Below are 6,786 nucleotides of genomic sequence, written 5' to 3' on the forward strand. Positions count from 1 at the left end.
TTCGCGATACGTTTTGAACACACTTCGTATTTTAGCCCTGTTGTCACCAGGAAATGGTATGAACAGGGTAATAATCGTTCAGAAACAGAGTGTCATTGCAGAGAGAATACCGTTGACACTCTTTCTTAGAGATGATATTACCAAGAGAATTTACTATGAAAAGACATTCAAACTGGGCAGATGTGCAGAGATAGTTCTGGAGAAAAACACCCATGGTAGTTATAGTTGTGTAAAGATAAAAGTGCATTTTGTACAGAGCTTCTCTCGGAGTAAATATTCCTGGAGCTAGATAAACAACAAAAAATACATCAGGCCTCTGCTCAAGCTGTCAAATTCACAAGGGTTTTTTTTTTTGATGCATTTTCACAGGTTCGTTTTTTTTCTCGGAATTTCGTCTTTTAACCAGAAATAAGTACACATTTTCTTTTCTTGTCAAAACATAAGAGTGTTACATTTATCATTTTTGTTAGTTATTTTATGTTTAATCAAGTTTTTCTACGAAATGTAATGAATCGGACAATTTTGTTCGGCTCATTAATTTGTTGTTCTTCTATTATTAACAAAAGCTAATATTTTTACAACCTGTAATAGCGCATTTATATAACGTTGCCACATAATGAAGCAGTATTTTCAACGATAAAAGAAAACGCTATAAGATATGGCTGCTTTGAAAAAATGCTCAAACATTTTTTTATAAAAAAATAATAATACACAAATAAAAAAAAACTGTGATTGTCGAAAGTCATCACATTAACAAGATTCTCACATAGCTTTGCTTAAAGGAAACCATTTTCAGCGCAAGTTTGTCGCTTAAGTCTTTAGTTATTTCCGTTCAATTCGCAGTGGTTTGTACGCAAATAATTACTGTGTATATAATTTGGTATTTGATATAAGAAACTTGAGTTGAACAAATTATGAAAATTACACATTTCCACAACTACTTAAATATGATTTTGCTTAGAATGTCTTGAACCCATTTACAGGTGCAAATTTTCATCGCTACACATATGTAGATGTGTAAATAAAAAAACATAGTTTGTATGAAAGTATATGTGAGTGCATAACTAATTTCATCACTGGTTTCTATTAAAAATAAATGATTCTCCCTCAACTGTCAAGCAGGCTGCTAATGTGTGTTATAAAAGTAGCACGACAATTAACAGATGAACTGGCCGAGATCATTTGCCACATTCGTCATTAGAGAGCTATAATTGTGAGTGACTTTCAAAGTGTTGGGACTTTATTCTGACAGCAAAATGATGAAAAATGTATATATATATGTCTATATGTATATGAAAGTATATACATAGTAATATGATATATGCTGATATGTTCGTTAAAGTGTGTATTTATGCAGCTATTAAAAAATTGTCGGTATGCGCAGCCATTAATCTAATTCTACAATATTTTAAAGACTCATTAAGTAGCGGCTAACAAAGCGAAATTAGATGAGCTTAATAATAACTTGAAGCAGCAACATATTTATAAACACATATGCATATATAATACGTAGACACATATCCGTTCATAAAAAAAAAAAAAAAAATATTTCGCCACTTTGGTCAAGTTTGCATCACTCTAAAATTTAGTTCAACTGCGTAGAAATTGACTTGAACTTCTATATCCGAGTTGCTGACAGCTGTAACTCAAACCATGCGTGCCAGAGAAATCCAAGCCAGAAATATGAATACTTAGTTGGATGGAGGTTTATGCTTGCTTTTAGCTAGAAAAGCCTTAACTTACAGTTGTTTTTTTTTTTTTTTTGTGGAGTTTTCGAAAAGTTGCCTTCATTAGTGCGGCCGTGCGGCGACTCAAGTGTCTACAGGCCAAATGCGCAACGGCGTTGGACCATAAAGATCATTGATCTATTTTGCACGCACTGTTGACTCGGAAATATAAAACATAAATCTAAAAGCAGATACTTTAATGCACTGACATACGGTAATTGAATATATATACTGCTAGATGCATGTAAGTGAAACCGAAATTGTAACTGTAGCCATGCGTAGTGCGCCGTTTCTCGATCGTGTGATAAATAATTGAATACAGCGGTCAGTTTCATATTTTATTCGAGCCATAAATCATATTTATGCTTCAATGCATTCGAAAGTAAAAGCGTATATTTTAACTAATTTATTATATATTTATTCAGTTGTTAAGAATGGTTTAATTATTGACTGATTAGGTTTTGAAAGTCATACATCTCGATCAATCATAAAATATCCAAATTTCTAAAATACCTACTATAACTTCTGAAGATCGGTTTTGTGATATATCATTTATATTTATATTTTTAAATATATTTTTTTGACTATTTTGGTTTTTTTGAGGATGTCTTCACACGTGATCCTTCGGTAGAATTCTCATTTCTTTATATTCCTACTTAAATTACAAGAAGTTATTTATCGAATATAATTTAATCCAAGTGGTTCTCCAAGTGGTATCTCAAAATTCTAAACTTCTTGTTGTTGACCTTAAAAATCTAATTAGTTAATAATTTTCTTATAATATCGGTAAATTTGTCTCGACCGAGGTAGAAAATTGATACTGTCGAGACAAAATTACTGGAAGTCGCGGTGAACTTAACAGCCGAAACTAAAGATTTGTAAAGCGTAGCTCGTAAGTCTAAAAAAAACCTACAATAAAAAAAAAAAAATTATCAAATTTTTTTAATGAAAAACAATTAAAAACATTAACTTAAGTGACACCGATGCTATAACCAGTCATGAATACTAAAGATTCCTTTCAAGAACTGTGATCATTCAATTTGTTGGCATGCCAAATTTCGTTCAGACATTTCGTAAAATCCGAAGTTTTCGTTACAATCATTTTGTTCCGTTCATTCAGCTATATAGTATACTACCCGCCGTCCTACCAGCAATCCTCGTCTCACGGAGCTAAAACCAGCGAACTCGGTAGTTGTGACACAAATTTGGCGAAAACTCACGAAGAATCAATGCATTAGCTTGGTGCAAAAACCAAGAGTTGACGGTCCATAACTCCGGCCTTTTTTATACTCAAAGTATACCATGTTGACAATTTGGCCGGTCAGAAGGAATTCGAAGTGCACCATACCTCTATATTCGAAAAAAAAGAACTGTCAACCCAATCATTATTTTGGGTCTGCTTTGACGTGTTTTTTTCGGTTTCGCCCTATCGTTGAAAAAGTCGATGAAATTATGAAAATTTTTAACCAGGATCGTGACATAAGCAGCCATTACATCGCTAAGGAACTACGAAACGAAGCTCGATGTTTGCGTACCACATGAATTGTCTGTGAAAAATTTAATGGACCGCATTAACATCTGCGATTCTTTGTTAAAACGAAATAAAATCGAACCATTTCTGAAGCAAATGGTAACAGGAGATGAAAAGTGGATCAAATACGACAATAATGTGCGAAACAGATCATGGTCCAAGCGCGGTGATGCTCAGCAAATGGTCGCAAAGCCAGAATTGACGCCTCGAAAGGTTATGCTGAGTGTTTGGGGGGATTGGAATGGAATTATCCACTATGAACTGCTCTAGCCTGGTCGAACGATTGATTTTACATTTTACCGCCAAAAACTGATGAGATTAAAGCAAGTAGTCGAAAAAAAACTGCTAGAACTGATCAACACAAAGAGCTTCTTCTACCATCAGGACAATGTTAGAGCACACACATCTTTGATAAATCGGCAAAAACCGGGAGAGCTTGACTGGGAAGTTTTGTTGCATTCACCGTATAGCCCTGATCTTGCTCAACTGCACATAAGCATTCAGTATATATGACGGAAGGTCGAGAGAAATCGCATCTAGTAAACTATCCTTGAACCTAAATATAGTAAGTGAAATTAAGGGATATGCTAGGTCGAGTCGGAAGGTCGAGAGAAATCGCATCTAGTAAACTATCCTTGAACCTAAATATAGTAAGTGTAACTGCCTTTTAATTTTAAACTTCTAAAGCCCTCAACTTGAATCATGTGTATTTATTTTTCCGAAACTTTTATTTTTAGGCCACTGCCTATCTCCATATGTGTGTATCCCGCTGTGTCCCCACAAAGTGACTTCTACGCGGTCACATTTAGCGCACTCCTTTCTACTAGTGTCAGCAAATATTGCGTGAATCTAATTACTAACATATTCGTATATACACACATATATGTACATATGTAGCAAGGTTTGTTGGCTGATTGTTCTGAGCCACTGAACCGCAACCACCAAAGTGTTGATATTTTCAGCCGCAGCAACAATTTTCGCTAGGGTGCTACGCTTGTCGGTACTGGTACAAAATAGGGAGCAGAAGTTTAAGTGTATATATGTATGTGCGTTTATAAGCATGAAAAATTGTACCTGCACTTAATTACAAAAATATACAATCATATGTGTAGATTACTTGAATACATGAATTTCCGGCGTATCTAAATAGAAATTTCAACAGCATAATCAACAAACTTCAGGTATTTGGAGAATGAAGTAAATAAAGTTAAAAATTCAAGAATGAAACTCGAAAGCAGTAATGAAAAGTGGGCGTATCGTTTGATTAGATTACAACATGAGTGATCGCTCAAATAGTTTGAGGTGTGTGTAATTTATTTTTTTATTTTTTGGTATTTTTTGATCTTGTAGAACTCTCTCCTTGAAAGCGATTTCAACGATTTTCTAAAGTGAAATTGCGCCTGTATATGAGTAAAGTAATAATCTAATAATAACATACAGCAATGTTTACAGCTCTCTACATTATACAAGCAACTCTGAATGTAGGAAAAAATCCCACACAATCCTGATATTTTAATAACGCGCTCCACCAAACAGTTGTCTCAGCAAATTACACTACACCCATGTGCTAGAATGCTGAATACCGCCACTGAAAATTGGGAGTAGCAAGAAAAGTGCGTAAATTGCCAAATAAATAACTTAAAAGCAAAACAACCGGCTGATTTACAACAGAAACAGACCGTCGAACTCGTTTGTAATATTACCGGTTGCTTGACCCATCTGCATTTGCTGCCGCGCTTTTATTTTTGCTTTACTGCTTTGTTGCCATTATTATTATTGACATTATAGTTGTTCAAGCACTTATTCACTTTTATTTCATTCATTCGTACAATATCTGTCTCTTATACACATCTAGATGTGTATAAGAGACAGCGTTTGTAATATTACCGGTTGCTTGACCCATCTGCATTTGCTGCCGCGCTTTTATTTTTGCTTTACTGCTTTGTTGCCATTATTATTATTGACATTATAGTTGTTCAAGCACTTATTCACTTTTATTTCATTCATTCGTACAATATTGTGCGTGGCGTTTACTGTTAGAAAATCGCGCACAGTTATAACAAAGGACGACATAAATGTCAAGCAATTTTGTGCGGCACTTTTTTTCCTTTTGTTCACCTAGAAGTCAAGCATATTTCTTCATTCTTCAATTAAATTATTTGTTATTATTGCTGCCAACACTTGCTGACCGCATTATGACAGCTGTCAATGCTTAATGACCGTTGTTGCTTTTGTCGGTTGTTGTTGTTGTTGGTTATTGTTAGTGTGTTGCGCACCGGTTTGTCTGCGCGTATTCTACTCGCTCTATGTGTGTCAGTCAGTCAGGCAGCAGTCGAGTGCTGCTGTGGTAATTATGTATGTTAGTGGACCATACTCCACAATTTGTAATGACAATATTATAGGAGAGAAATGCGGCTTTATGTTTACGTAGGTTCTTAAAATATTACTTACATATATATTTATGTTGCGTATTAAACAGGTAATGAGGTGTTGTATATCTACAACAAAAGCTCTTATGTGTATACACGGTGCAAAAGCTACGTTTATACACCTTTTTCGAGTTATTTTTTCCTTAAGGAGCAAAAGTAAAACTTAAACAAACTACTTTTAGAAGTATTTTCCTTCTTAGCAGAGCAATAACAATCTTATAAAGCGCTTCAATACGAGTATTCAGTGCCTTTCTTTGCCAGCTCATCAGCATTATGATTTCCTGCGATTCTGCTGTGGCCTGGCACCCATAGCAGTCTAATTACAGAAGCACTTGATGTCTTGATAGCAAGGTTAGGCACTGAACGCACTGTTAATGAGTTTAAGTTTAGTATCGCCGCTTTGCTATCTGTGTGTATCGTCACTTCTCTGAAGAAGCCTCCCCTCTAGAGCAGCAAATGTACTGCTAGCTTAATGGCTGCCACCTCGGCCTGGAAGACGCTGCAATAGTCGGGAAGTTTGAAACTGGATTTGATAAAGAGCTTCTGACAGGAAACCCTTCCACCAACCTTCCTCAGAGTTAGGTTTGGCGATACTAAGACCTAAGTTCCATGAAGCCAAAGTGTATGAAGATTTTCAAGTGTTCAGACACGTGTTCTTATAGAAACTCAGACATTCTGAGCCTGATTGCAATTTCGCAGCCATTCCACCTTCCGTCGATGTCCACGGGATATATAGTGTCTCTAGACTGGCAAAAATTGAAAATTAACAAGTAAGGAAGGGCTAAGTTCGGGTGTCACCGAATATTTTATACTCTCGCATGATAAAGTGATAATCGATATGTCAGGCGTGGTTGTGAACCGATTTCACCCATATTTGGTACATGTCATCAGGGTGTTAAGAAAATATTATATACCGAATTTCATTGAGATCGGTTTAGTATTTCCTGAGATATGTTTTTTGGTCCATAAGTGGGCGACGCCACGCCCATTTTCAATTTTTAAAAAAAGCCTGGATGCACCTTCCTTCCGACATTTATTCCGTAAAATTTAGTGTTTCTAACGTTTTTTGTTAGTCGGTTAACGCACTTTTAGTGATTTT

General features: G+C 35.5%; 1 protein-coding gene across 1 annotated transcript in view; it reads right to left on the reverse strand.

Annotated features, from left to right (window-relative positions):
* Window positions 1-6,786, reverse strand: part of LOC108978499 — a 67,836-nt gene that overhangs the window by 59,751 nt on the left and 1,299 nt on the right. The window lies entirely within an intron of this gene.

The sequence above is a fragment of the Bactrocera latifrons genome, unplaced genomic scaffold, assembly GCF_001853355.1.
Source record: "Bactrocera latifrons isolate USDA-ARS-PBARC rearing strain unplaced genomic scaffold, ASM185335v1 scaffold_123, whole genome shotgun sequence".
Classification (NCBI taxonomy): Eukaryota; Metazoa; Arthropoda; class Insecta; order Diptera; family Tephritidae; genus Bactrocera; species Bactrocera latifrons.